The sequence below is a fragment of the Hemitrygon akajei genome, chromosome 22, assembly GCF_048418815.1.
Source record: "Hemitrygon akajei chromosome 22, sHemAka1.3, whole genome shotgun sequence".
Classification (NCBI taxonomy): domain Eukaryota; kingdom Metazoa; phylum Chordata; class Chondrichthyes; order Myliobatiformes; family Dasyatidae; genus Hemitrygon; species Hemitrygon akajei.
The window spans coordinates 29118502-29133300 of NC_133145.1; the positions used below are offsets into that span (position 1 = coordinate 29118502).

Sequence of the window (14799 nt, forward strand, 5' to 3'; positions counted from 1 at the left end):
AGCCCACAATGTTGTGCTGACCACGTAACCTACTCTAAAAACTGCCTAGAATTTCCTTAGCGCATAGCCCTTCATTTAACTCAGCTCTGTGTACCTACCTAAGAGGCTCTAAAAAGACCCCATTGTATCCACTTTCACCACCGCCACCGGCAGTGCATTCCACACATCCACCTCTCTCAGTGTGAAAAACTTACTCCTGACATTCCCTCATAATTTATTTCCAAGCACCTTAAAAATATGCCCCCTTGTGTTAGCCATTTCAGCCCTGGGAAAAAGCCATCAGCTATCCACATGATTAATGCCACTCATCGTCTTATACACCTCTATCAGGTTACCTCTCATTCTATATCGCTCCGAGGAGAAAAGGCCAAGTTCATAACCTATTCTCATAAGGTACGTCCTCCAATCCAGGCAACATCCTTGTGAATCTCCTCTGCACTCTCTCTATAGTATCCACGTCCTGCCTGTAGTGTGGTGACCAGAACTGAACACAGTACTCCAAGTGGGGTTTGACCAAGGTCTTATATAGCTGTAACATTACCTCATGGCTCTGGAACTCAATCCCACGGTTGATGAATACCAACACACCATACACCTTCTTAACAACACTGTCAACCTGCGCAGCAGCTTTGAGTGTCCTATGGACACGGACCCCAAGATCTCTCAGATCATCCACACTGCTAAGAGTCTTACCATTAATATTATATTCTGTCTTCAAATTTGACCTATCAAAATGAACTACTTCACACTTACCTGGGTTGAAGTCCATCTGCCGCTTCTCAGCCCAGTTCTACATCCTACTGATGTCCCGCTGTAGCCTCTGACAGCCCTTCAGACTATCCACAACACCCCCAATCTTTGTGTCATCAGCAAACTTACTAACCCACCCTTCTACTTCTTCATCCAGGTCATTTATAAAAAAGCACAAAGAGGAAGGGTCCCAGAACAGATCCCTGTGGAACCTCCATGCAGAATACGAACCATCTGCAACCACTCTTTGCCTTCTGCGGGCAAACCATTCCTGAATCCACAAAGCAAGGTCTCCTTGGATCCCATGCCTCCTCACTTTCTGAAGGAGCCTTGCATGGGGGACTTTATCAAATGTCTTACTCAAATCCATTTACACTACATCCACTGCTCTACCTTCATCATTGTGTTTTGTTATTATTACATAGATAGTAGGAGTATGGCTGGCTATGGTCCCGGTGCAGGTCGGTGGGAGTAGGTAGGTTCAATGGTCTGGTATGGACTAGACATGCTGAAGGGTCTGGTTCTGTGCTGTGCTTTTCTATGATTAATGATTAATGGTATTAGACACAAACAAACACACTTTATGGATTAAGTCATTGCATCACGTGTACAAACAAGGATAAGCTTAGTAACGAAGCTGATCACATCCAAGGAAGAAATTGCTGCCAAAATCACAATAGGAGAGGAAATGGTTGAGGAACTGGATCTTTGAATTTGAGTCATAGAGAAACAAATTTTGGAGCCCAGGTGGTCTGCTTTTGACTTTGTCGGGAATAAGTTGTGTTGGAGATGACTACATTGTGCCAAATGCAAGAATGGATCAGGCAGTTTTGTGCTTATGTTCATGTTAGCACACCTGAAGTTTTCCTAGCATCTGAAAAATACCTTTATTCCTATAAGGTCCATATCTACCACACTGAAGCTCAAGTTGTAACCTGTGATGATGTAGGAAAAGCAGAAATAGACAACTTGTACTTTTTTGCTATGTATCTCGTTATTTTAAATATAGAGTGTGGGTAAGTTAGGTGGAATCCACAGCCTTAGTCCTTCACCCATAGGTTGAGAATGGCTAATATAAAGGCCTGACAAGAAATCCTCACCACTTTCTCCATGCCTGGATTACCTGGTTCTGGGAAAGGTTTTAGAAAAGAACCTTCCCATATTATTCTGTCATCAAGGCTTAGGACTCTGGAATTTTCTTTTTCTGGTCCTCTGCATGAGGCTTTACGTGGAATTGTCATGTCACTTCTCGCAATTTAACTTATCAGCGAATCTGTGGAGCTATGGTTGATGCTCCAGTTCTCTTTCTGGGACTGAAAAAAGACCTGTAATGGAACTGGGTCACAGATGCAAGAGCCAGAGTACCCGTGACAAAGGTCACCCTACCAAGTCACACACATCACGATCTCAAACCAATCAGGCCAAGATTTCTAAAACTGAAGCCATCACACCCCATTGAGTTTGTCCCATTGTGAAAGAGCTTGAACTGACCACCTATAGGTGGTGGAACTGCAGAACATTTATAGTGAACCAATGAGTTCAGGCAAATATAACCAGAAAAAAATATATAACATCACCAGACATCTATGTTTAAATTCTCTTTGGAAGCATTATCTTACACAAGAGAAAGAATTATCATCAGTTCTTGCGAACAAGAATTTCTTCTGCTAACACAATCTGAAATTACCCCCAGCCATAAGAAAATTGAAACCATTACATGCATCAATGCTTCTTTGTATTCATTTTGATGAGGCATGTCCAAGCTCTGAGCTGTAGACAGAAGTAACTTCATCACATTTAAAATGTATTTTGAAGTGCACTTGAAAATCTGTAACTTACACAGCTATGTACCAAGTGTTAGATGTTGGGATTAGAGTGGGCAGTTTGTTTTGACTAGGATGGATACAATGGTATGAACCACATTCTTCAGTGGTGCAATTTTTTTATAATTTAGGGTAACTTTCTGATCCCTAAGGACTCATTTTGTCGATGTCCTTGAGATGGTTTTAACAATTCAGTCAGAATGCATTGAAGAAGCCAGTTGTAGTTTGGAAGAAACATACTTGTGTTTAGATAAAACAAACTGGTTTTTAATTTGTTCTAAATTACAAGGACTATACATATATATTTATTTAATCATATATTTTGTGTTGTAATTTCTATTTGTATATTACTGGCATGCCTGTAGAGACAAAAAAAAGGGTATCCTTGGTCTAAGCTGAAAGATTATTGATAAGAGGTAGCTCCATTTCCTGAGAGGTACTCTTGATATACATTATAAAGTCCATCATAAGAACTTTTAACACGCTAGAACATAAGAATAAAGGAACATAAGCAACATAAAGTGATGTTAGCTGATCCAGTGGAGAACCATGTCCACCTTTCCACTTAACTTTCTCCTTCTGCCCACCTGATATCTTCTGATTTTCTTGGAATACAAAGATCATTGAGAGTGAGTCAATAAAAAGAAAGGAAGTATAAGCAGAGTGGCCATTGTTGGAGTGGGCCAGGGTTAGAGTGAGAGGCTTTGGCTTAACAGGCCTTAGTGAGAAGAGGCAGAGGCCGAGGCTGCTTCTGAGTTATTTGAAAATAATTTATTGTAATTATAGAACTTAGACTCAAGAAGTTCAAGCCAAAGGTGTAATAAACTCAGTGAGAAGAGGCTGAGTAAGTGACCTAGGTGGGAGGCGAAACTCAAAGGCTTCAGGCAGGTAAGCGTGGGCAAAGTTTTTTTGTTGTTGTCTTAGTCTTTAATTCAGTGCAGGCAGGATGGTAGTTAGGGCAGGGGAATGCTCCTCCTGTAAGATGTGGGAATTCAGGGTACCTAACAGTCTTGCTGTTGACTATATCTGCAGGAAGAGCACACAACTTCAGCTCCTCACTGACCGGGTTGAAGAACTGGAGCTGGAGCTGGATGTACTCAGGACCATTCGAGAGGCTGAATAACTCATAGATGAAACACCTACTGAGGTAGTCACACCCAGAGTGCGGGCTCAGATAGTAGATGGGTGACCACTAGGAGAAGTAAGGGGAGTAAGGGTTCCCCTGTGGCCATTCCCCTCATCTTATTGGGGTAGAATGGCCTATCAGAGCCCAGCCAGGCCAGTGGCTCTTTGGCAGCCTCCATGCCTCAGCAGGGTACGGTAAAGCCAGGCAGAGCAGAAGTGATAGGGGGTCGATAGGACAGGACAGGAGATTCCGTGGCTTTGACAGAGAAGCCAGGATAGCATGTTGCCTCCCAGAGGCTAGGGTTCAGAATGTCTTAGAGTGGCTGCAAAATATGTTCAAGAGGGAGGGTGAGCATCCAGAGGTCGTTGTGCACTTTTGGCACCAAAGATATAGGTAGGAAGGGGGAGGAAATCCTCTGCAGTGAGTATAGGGAGTTAGGAAAGAGTCTGAGGATCAGGACCTCCAAAGTAGTAATCCCTGGATTATTTCTGGTGCCACGTGCTAGGCAGGGCAGGGAAAGGTTGATATCACAGATGGTTGAGGAACTGGTGCAGGGGGCAGGTTATCGGGTTCTTTATCATTGGACAGGGGTGACCTGTAAAAGAGGGACGAGTGGCACCCGAACTGGAGGGGAACCAAATTCTGGGCTGGGAAGTTTGCTGGTGCTACTTGGGAAGATTTAAACCAGTTTGGCAAGGGGATAGTAACCAGACCACTAGGTCAGAAAGTGAAGGGATGGGGAGGAAAGTAGATGTTAGGGTCAGTAAAAACAGACAAGAGCAAAATAATAGATATGATGGGATGGATAGTTTGAAGGGTGTGTGTTTTAATATTAGGAGTATTATGGATAAAGGTGATGAACTTACGACATGGATCAGTACATGGAACTTTGATATTGTGGCCATTCCAGAGACTTGGTTGAGAGAGGAACAATATTGCTTCTGTAATATCCAGGGTTTTGATGGTTTAGAAAATATGGATAGGTGCAAAACAATAGGGTTGTTGTCATGGGAAACTTCAACTTCTCAGATATAAATTGGGAGCTTAGTGCAATTGGTTTTGATGAGGCAGAATTTGCTAAGTGCATCCAGGAGGGTTTCTTAAATCAATATGTTGATAGTCCAACAAAAGAACGATTTTGTAATAGACTTACTGTCGGGTAACACTGGATGACAAATGTTTTCAAAAGTGTTGCTTCCTCAGAATTTTTTTTGTTTATGATAGACCACTTGAAGCTGAATGCAAATATAATTTCAGACTACTTGTATCACGTAGTGTGGTGAACTACATATACCTGTCTGGACACGCCCCCTTGCTGACTGCTCCTGTGGCTCCTCCCACGGACCCCGGTATAAAGGTGATTGGGGACTCCGCCCCGGTCTCAGTCTCCAGGATGCAGTGTGGTGGTCAATTGCTGCTTGTTCTTTCTTCCAGCCAATAAAAGCCGATATCTCGCCTCACGTCTCAGAGAGTTATTGATGGTGCATCACGTAGGAATTTGGAGAAATGAGAAATCAACTTCTATGGAGTATAATGTGTTTAATTGCATATTGATGCTGACACTTTGCAATGGTTCAACTAAGCTAAAAATGCTTTGTTGATGATTTACATCTGTACTCCATGTATAAGGCTTCTTACTCTAGTGTCCAACAATAATCAGCCAGCAATGATGGATTCCAGTTGCCTGATCCTGTATCTCCATGACTGCAATGTCCTGGTGAAACCTTTCACCATTCATCACAGACAGTGCCAAGATTTGTAGGGATGAAACCTAAATGGGAATGCAGAAAAAGAATCTTTAGTGACATGTTGCACTTCATGGTTTTGTATACATGAAGCATGTAGTTTGGTGCTCTGTAGTTGCCAAGAAAAATTTCATCAACATCCTTGAATGCTTTTCATGTGATTTTCTCCGGTCCCACTTGAAGTTCTTTGAATTGCCTGTCGTTGATGTCCTTTTTGATTTGTGGTCCAATAAAAATGTCTTCCTTAATCTTTGCATCAGCTATTTTGACTTAAATTATGAATTGAAATAACCAATATAGGCAATTTTAAAAAACATTGCATGATAGGGAAATTTCATAGTGATTTTCATGATCAGCCAACCACAAATGCATAAGATACACACAGAAGTATTCAGGAAGCAAAACTATTGTTGTTCAGTGTAATGAGCCTGGCCAGGTGACCAACCATTCAGTGGATTAGAGAACAGTGACCATAATTCCTGAAGCTTTAAGACAGTGATGGTAAGGATAGATATGGACCTCGATGGAGAGTATTAAATTGGACCAGGGCAAAATGTGAGAGCATTAGACAGGAACTAGGAAGAGTTAATTGCGAACGGCAGTTTTTGGGCAAGTCCACATCTGATATGTGGAGGGTGTTTAAAGGTGAACTGCACAGAGTATGAGACAGGTATGTTCCAATCAGAAGGAAGGACAAGGTTGGCAAGGTAAGAGAACCTCGGATATCGAGAGAGGTAATGAATTTAGTCAAGGAGGTAAAGGAAAAGTATGTAAATCTTAGAAAGCTCTAATCAAACAGAGTCCTTGAGGATTATAAAGAAGCCAGAAAAGAACTCAAGAAGAGAATCAGGAAAGCCAAGAGAGGTGATGAAAAGTCCTTGGCAAGCAGAATTAAAGAGAATTCCAAAGCATTCTATACATCTAGTAAACACAAAGTACACTGCAGATGCTGTGGTCAAATCGACACATACAAACAAGCTGGAGGAACTCAGCAGGTCGGGCAGCATCCGTTGACTGCTCACTTCAACGGATGCTGCCCGACCTGCTGAGTTCCTCCAGCTTGTTGTACCTGTCGATTCTATACATCTATCAAGAGCAAAAGCATTACCAGGGAGAGGGTAGGGCCACTCGAGGATAATGGGGAGGTGGGAAAAATTTGTTTGGTTGTGGATGAGGTCCTTAATGAGTACTTTACATCAGTACTTACTAAATAAATGGATGTGGAAGATAGGGAGATCACTGCCAAGTATAGTAATATCTGCTAGGGCATTTCAAAGTAAAGCGGGGGGGGGGGTATGGTAGTGTTGGGTCTCTTGATGAGTATTATGGTGGATATGTCCGCACAGTCTGATGGGATATACCCCAGGTTATTGAGAGAGGCAAGAGAAAAGATTGTTGGGGCCTTGACCAATATCTTCATATCCTCTCTAGCCACAGGCGAAGTTGTGGAAGATTGTTGAGTAACTATTGTTGTTCAATTATTCAAGAAGGGAAGTAGGGATAGATGCTATAGACTGATGAGTCTCACATCAGTGATATGGAAGTTACTGGAGAGGTCTTAGGAATAGGATTCATGAGCATTTGGAAAGCCATGGCCTAATTAGGGAGAACCAGCATGGCTTTGTGTGAGCAAGTCATGTCTTACTAACTTGATTCACTTCTTTGACAAGGTGAAGAGGGTTATTGATGAAGGTAGAGGAGTTAATGTCAATTACATGGATTTTAGTCAGCCCATTTGACTAGGTCCCTCATGGGATGCTCATCCAGAAGATTAAGATGCATTGGATCAATGGTAAATCGGCTGTCTGAATTCAGAGCAACACACACAAAATGTTGGAGGAACATCTGGGCTTCAGCTCAAAACGTTGACTGTATTTTTTTCCCTAGATGCTGCCTGGCCTGCTGAGTTCCTCCTGCATGTTGTGTGTGTTGCTCGGATTTCCAGCATCTGCAGATTTTCCATCGTTTGTGTTTGGATTCGGAACTGGCATACTCATAAAAGACAGAGTTAGTGGTTGAAAGAACTTATTCTAGCTGGAGGTCTGTGATGGGTGGTGTTCCTCAGGGATCTGTACTGGGACCTCTGAAGTTTGTGATGTATATAAATAACCTAAATGAAAATGTGGATGGGTGGATTCATAAGTTTACAAATGATATGAACATTGGTGGTGGTGTGGATAGTATAGAAGACTGTCAACGAATATAACAGGATATAAATCAGTTGCAGATATGGGTGGAGAAATGGTAGATAGAGTTTAGCCTGCCTAAATGTGAACTGTTGCCCCTTGGTAGGTCAAATGAAAAGATACAGTACTCTGTTAAGAACAAGACCCTGAACAGTGTTGATAAGCAGAGGAATCTTAGTGTCGAAGTTCATAGCTCCCTGAACGTAGCTACACACATTGCTAGAGTGGTTAAGATGGTATATGGCAGGCTTACCTTTTTTAGTCGAGGCATCGAGCTCAAAAGTCAGGAAGTTATGTTGCAGTTTTATAAACTATGTTTAGGCTGCATCTGGATTTTTGGTTGCCCCATTACAGGAAGGAGATCGAAGCTTTGGAGAGGGTGTGGAAGATGGTTACCAGGGTGCTGCCTGGTTTAGAGGGCATGTGCTATCACAAGAGTTTGGACAAACCTGGGTTGTTTTCTCTGGAGCAGCTGTAGCTGAGGGAAGCTCTGATAGTGATTTATAAGATTATGAGAGGCGTTAGATAGAAAATATCCTTTTTCCAGGTTTGAAATATCTAATACCAAAGCACACACATTTAAGCTGAGAGGAGGTAATTTCAAAAGAGGTGTGAGTGGCAAATTTTTTCACTGAGTGGTGGGTGCTTGGAATGTGATGGTGGAGGCAGATACATTAGAGACTTTTAAGGGATGTTTAGATAGGCACATGAATGTGAGGAAAATGGAAGGATATGGACATTGTGTAGGCAGAAAGGATTAGTTAGTTAGCTATTTGATGGTTCAGCACAACATAATGAGCCCAAGGGCCTGTTCCTGTGCTGTACTGTTTTATGTTCTATGTTCCCTCTTTAGCTTAATATTAAACATATTTTTTAAAACTTCCATACAATAAATCAAAACCTTGGTGTTGAAGCAGGTAGAGATCCACAATTGGCACATTGAGATGATATTCAGCTATGAAAGTTTCTGAAGTGGGACCTTTGGATTGTGGTTTACATATACAGCCTAATAATACTCATTTTCAGAGACATGAGTTTGTTTAGACTCACTTGAGTCATGGCCTTTCTGTGTATGGAATCATCTCAATTTAAAAAGCATAATTTTTACTGAAGTTTTGCACTGTGTATAAGGAGCTTTGAATTAATATCCTGCTTATTAAGCAGAAATAGTGAATTAAGTAAATATTTTGACTTTCCTCTGAAAGTTCGTTTGACTATTATACCAGGAGAAGATTTATTAGTCAGACATTGTTGGTCATTTATTCAGTAGTGGGTGGCTATAATTCTTTATTTTTTTAAGTTTAGAGATATGGTGCAGAATAGCCCCCCCACCCCCACCAGCCCTTTGGGCTGCTAACTTTAACCTACTAACCAGTATGTCTTTGGACGAGGCAGGAAAATGAAACCCATGCATTCTATGGTGAGGATGTACAGAGGAGGTCAGGATTGAGTTACCAATGTCAACGCCCCGAGTTTTTAAAATCAGAACAAGTCTACTCCGAGACAAACCAGGAACACTAGATATCTGAAACTGTTGAATTCACTGTCAAGTCCTCAGGGTTAGAACATATCCAGTCCAAAATGCTGTTCCTCAAGTTTCTGCTGGCTTCAGTGTAAAGTGCTAAAGGCAGAGAAGTTAGAGGGATACTGAAGAACAGAATAGAAGTTGCAGACTCCCAGAACCACGATTACCTTGGCAAACTGAAAGAAGGGTGCTGCAAAGCAATAACCCAACACGCATTTAATTTAAAAAAAAACTTAAGTAAGATGACATTGCGAGCACTAGATGCAGGGATTAAACTGGAAGTGGAATAAATATGTTGCTGTTTCATCTTAGAGCAGAGGCTCCCAATCTGGGGTCCACGGACCCCTCTGTTAATGGTAGAGGTCTATGCATTAAAAAACTGTTTGGAACCCTGCCTTAGAGGAATATTTGGATCACTGGATGATTGAGAGTGAAGCCTTTTATGTCTCCTCTGGTTGCTTTTCCCACTGTCCTGTCTCCAAGATTAACACTCTAAGGGTGGTCTTTACTCCCAAAATGGGTTTAAAGTTTCTGACCTTCCTTTAGTTCACTACTTAGCAAAATTGAGTGATGCAACGTGACAGGAGGCAGGTAGGGAGTATCTTTAAATCATTGTCCAGATTGAGTTTATTACTTTAAGAAAACAAATAAGAAAGAAAGCTGCACTAATAAAGCATCTTTTATGTCCCTTTTGGATATCTGAAACATTTTACAGCTAACAGCACACACAAAATGCTGGAGGAACTCAGCAGGCCAGACAGCATCTACGGGAAAAAAACGCAGTTGGAGTTTTGGGCCACATAGATAATTTTCCATAGATGCTGCCTGGCCTTCTGAGTTCCTCCAGCATTTTGTGTGTGTTGCTCGGATTTCCAGCATCTGCAGATTTTCTCTTGTTTGTGATTTGATTACAACTAACAACATTTTTTTGAAGCATTGACACTATTGGAAAGTAGACTACATAACTGCCAGTCTTTGTTAGCAATTCGAAAAAGCAACAGAGGACTTCATTTTAGTTATGTTAAATCAGGGATAAACGTTGACGTGGACAGTAGGAGCAGCTTACTACTCTATCTCAAAATAGCACCATGAGGCTTTTTTAAAAAACATTATATGGTGGTTTAATGTATCATTCAAATGACAGCACTTCTGAAGTGGCAGTATCGATTTGTATGTTAATCTAGTGCAGTTTCATTATTTGAAAGGCATTGTTGACCTTACTAAGTTTTGCTATATTTTTCTATATTTCTAGATTTTTATAATTAAAAAAAATCAATTTTGAGTGGTTTTGATTGCCCTTTGTCTTTGAGGACATTTCCAGACAGTGAAACAGGCCTTTGATTCCATCAGTGCTGTGTTAGGGGGTGAAATCTCAGGATCCGCCTTAAAAACACAAGAACAATAGAAGTAGTAACAGGAGTGGGCCATCTGATCCTTTGAACCTGATCAGCCGTTCAATTAGTTTATGGCTAATCTGGCCAATTTTGCTAAGTAGTGAACTAAAGGAAGGTGAGAAACTTTAAAGCTGTTTTGGGAGTAAAGATCACCCTTAGAATGTTAATCTTGGAAACTGGACAGTGGGAAAATCAACCAGAGGAGACATGAAACCCTCTTTCTTAAGGCTTTGCTCCCAACAATCTAGGGATCCAAATATTTCTCTAACACAGAGGTTCCCAACCTTTTTTTATGCCATGAACTCCTACCATTAACCAAAGGTTTCTTGGACCCCAGACTGGGAACCTCTGCCCTAAGATAAAGCAGCAACATATTTATTCCACTTCCAATTTAATGTATGTAATGCTCACAATGTCATCGCATTTACATTTAAAAAATATCAAATGCACATTGGGTCCACTTACCACTTGCCATTTACCCGTAACATTTAATTCCCCTACTGTGCAAAGATCTATCTAACAGTATCTTAAATATATTTGGTGATGTAACCTCTACTGTTCCATGTGTAGAGAATTCCACAGATACACTACTCCATGGGAAAAGCAGTTTCATCTAATCTCCATCTGAAATATACTCAGTGACAGGTGAGGCTATGTTCTCTAGTTTGTTATCTTACTTAGAACCAGTGAAAACAATTTTCCTGCCATTATCTTATGTAGCCCTTTCATAATTTAATATGCTTCCATAAGATCTCCTCACATTGAATTCCAGTGAGCATACTCTAATCCAGGAAACTCAATCTCCCCTCTTAGGCTAACCCGCTCATTTCTGGAATCAACTTGGTGAACCTCCACTGCAAAGCCAGTATATCTTTTCTTAAGTAAGACCAGAACTGTTAGCTGCCTTAATGACTATCACCCAGTAGCACTCACATTGACAGTGATGAAATGCTTTGAGAGATTGGTCATGACTAGACTGAACTCCTTCCTCAGCAAGGATCTGGACCCATTGCAATTTGCCTATCGCCACAATAGGTCAACGGCAGATGCAATCTCAATGGCTCTCCATACAACTTTAGACCACCTGGACAACACAAACACTTATGTCAGGATGCTGTTCATCGGCTATAACTCAGCATTTAATACTATCATTCCCACAATCCTGATTGAGAAGTTGCAGAACCTGGGTCTCTGTACCTCCCTCTGCAATTGGATCCTCGACTTCCTAACTGGAAGACCATAATCTGTGCGGATTGGTGATAACATATCCTCTTCTCTGACGATCAACACTGGCACACCTCAGGGGTGTGTGCTTAGCCCACTGCTCTACTCTCTATATACAAATGACTGTGTGGCTAGGCATAGCTCAAGTACCATCTATAAATTTGCTGACAGTACAACCATTGTTGGTAGAATCTCAGGTGGTGACGAGAGGGTGTACAGGAGTGAGGTATGTCAACTAGTGGAGTGGTCCTACAGCAACAATCTGGCACTCAACGTCAGTAAGACAAAAGAGCTGATTGTGGACTTCAGGAAGGGTAAGACGAGGGAACACATACCAATCCTCATAGAGGGATCAGAAGTGGAGAGTGTGAGCAGTTTCAAGTTCCTTGGTGTCAAGATCTCTGAATATCTAACTTGGTCCCAACATATTGATGCAGTTATAAAGAAGGCAAGTCAGTGGCTGCACTTCATTAGGAGTTTGAAGAAATTTGGCATGTCAACAAATATGCTCAAAAACTTCTATAGTTGTACTGTGGAGAGCATTCTGACAGGCTGCATCACTCTCTGGCATGGGGGAGGCAGGGTACTGCACAGGACTGAAAGAAGCTGCAGAGGGTTGTAAATCTAGTCAGATCCATCTTGGACACTAGCCTACAAAGTACCCAGGAGATCTTTAGGGAGTGATTTCCCAGAAAGGCAGTGTCCATTACTAAGGACCTCTAGCACCCAGGGCATACCCTTTTCTCACTGTTACCATCAGGTAGGAGGTACAGAAGCCTTAAGGCACATGTTCAGTGATTCAGGAACAGCTTCTTCCCCTCTGCCATCTGATTCCTAAATGGACATTGAACCCTTGGACACTACCTCACTTTTTTAATATACAGTATTTCTGTTTTTTGCACATTTTTAAAATCTATTCAATATATGTGTATTGTAATCGATTTATTTATTTGTTTATTCTTATTATTATTTTAGCATTTATCATTATTTTTTTCTATATTATGTATTGCATTGAACTGCTGCTCCTAAGTTAACAAATTTCACATCACATGCTGGTGATAATAAACCTGACTCTGATTCTGAACTGCATTCGATAAACCAGTGTGACTTCACCAGTACCCTGTAAAGATTCAGCATATCTTGCCTGCTTGAATTTTAACTCTAGAAATGGAAGTCAACATACCCTTCGCCATCTTGATAACCTGTTGCATCTGCAAACCAATCTTGCAATTCAGGTACAGGTACTCCCAAGTCCCTTTGCTAACAGCACACTGAAATCTTTTGCTATTTAGATAATAATCTGATCTTCTATTTTTCTATCCAAAGTGGATGGCCGTGAATGTACCAACATTGTACTTCACCTGTCTATGCCTGTCTGGTATGGAGGGGCCATTGCACAAGCATAGAAAAAGCTGAAGGAAGTTGCAAACTCCGTCAGCTCCGCTGTGGGCACCAGCCATCCTAGCATCAAGGACATCTTCAAAAGGTGATGCTTTAAAAAGGACAGGCCCTCTTCTCATTGCTACAATCAAGGAGGAGGTAGAGGAGACTGAAGACACACACTCAACATTTTAGTGACAGCTTCTTCTTCTCTGCCATCAGATCCTGAATTGACAATGAACGTATGTATACTACCTCACTATATATTTTTTTGCCTCTTTTTGTACTCATCGTCATCATTATCTGCTATTTTGTATGATGTGGGTGATCATGTTCTCCATGACCATGATTGTTCTTGGCAAATTTCTCTCCAGAAAGCCTTCTGCCTTCATCTGGACAGTGTCTTTACAAGATGGGTGACCCCAGCCATTACCGATACTCTTCAGAGATTGTCTGCCTGGCTTCAATGGTCGCATAACCAGCCGCTCTTATGACCACTCAGCACCTACTCACCATCCGCCACCTACTCCCATAGCTTCACATGACCCTGATGCGGGCTGAGGGAGGTTGGTAAACAGGTACTACATTTGTACCTGTACCAGAGAAGAGTGACCATCACGGAGAACAAGTGAAATTGGATCTCGCCTCGGATCCCGACACCCTGTTTTTTCAGTCTATCTGATGGTGTTTAACTTGACCAAGATATGGAACAGCGAAAGGCTCTGACACCCTGGAGAGAGGAGTGTACACTGCGGACAGTGAACGAAATCGGATCTCATCTCTGATCTGGGCCGGCGTTTAAATTGTCTAACGGTGGATCGTACCTTGCACTATGACCCGGCTAATGCGTAGGACTCTATTGTAAGTTATATTAAAATGTATTGTAATGTACTGCTCCCACAAAACAACATATTTCATGACATAAACCAGTGATATTGAGCCTGATTCTGATGTATCACTCTGCAGACTTTCTGCATCCTCTGCACAATTTGTTTTTCTACTCAGTTTAGTGTTGATGACAAACTTGGATATGGTACACTTGGTTCCTTCTTCCAAATGGTTGATGTATATTACCGGGAGCCACCTGGAGGTCTGATTTCCTCTTGAAGCCCAATCTGCTTAAAGGATAGTTGTGGGACCAAGGCATTAAAGTTGTTGGCACCTGCAGAAGATCAGATAGACTGCACGCTGGTGCGAGCTGGCATAAGCATATACACTGGTGTGAGATCAACTCACAAAAGTCAGCGATGTGGAACTTTAACCCAAAACTGAGATTTCTATCAACTGAGCCACAGCTGAGTCCTCGAGACAGCTTGGGTTGATAATGTTTAACTTACTGACTGAGCATAAAGCCATTGCTATTGAGTCATGTGTGACAGAAGTGAAACTCACATGATTTCTATAGGAATATCTGACCTTGAACACCTGTTTTACTCATTTGTTTATTGAAAATTTGCTTCTTAGGATTGACATAAAATTAAGATCAAATCAAGTGGATAATAAAACTTAGATATAATTGAATATTTAAGTATGTCTACTGGCCAGTAATCAAGCAGTCTACAACTGTATCAGTATGTGCTAATACTTCTAACAATGTTTCCTTGGCCATTCTGTTACCTTACTACATGTCGTTAACAATCATCTAT

General features: G+C 41.4%; 1 long non-coding RNA gene across 1 annotated transcript in view; it reads left to right on the forward strand.

Moving 5' to 3' along the window:
• LOC140714872 (uncharacterized) overlaps positions 1–13359 on the forward strand; it is a 37537-nt gene extending 24178 nt beyond the window's left edge. The window contains exon 4 of the long non-coding RNA XR_012096010.1: positions 13100–13359. This is a non-coding gene — a long non-coding RNA (uncharacterized lncRNA). The remainder of the gene's footprint in view (positions 1–13099) is intronic.
• Positions 13360–14799: the final 1440 nt, after the last annotated feature.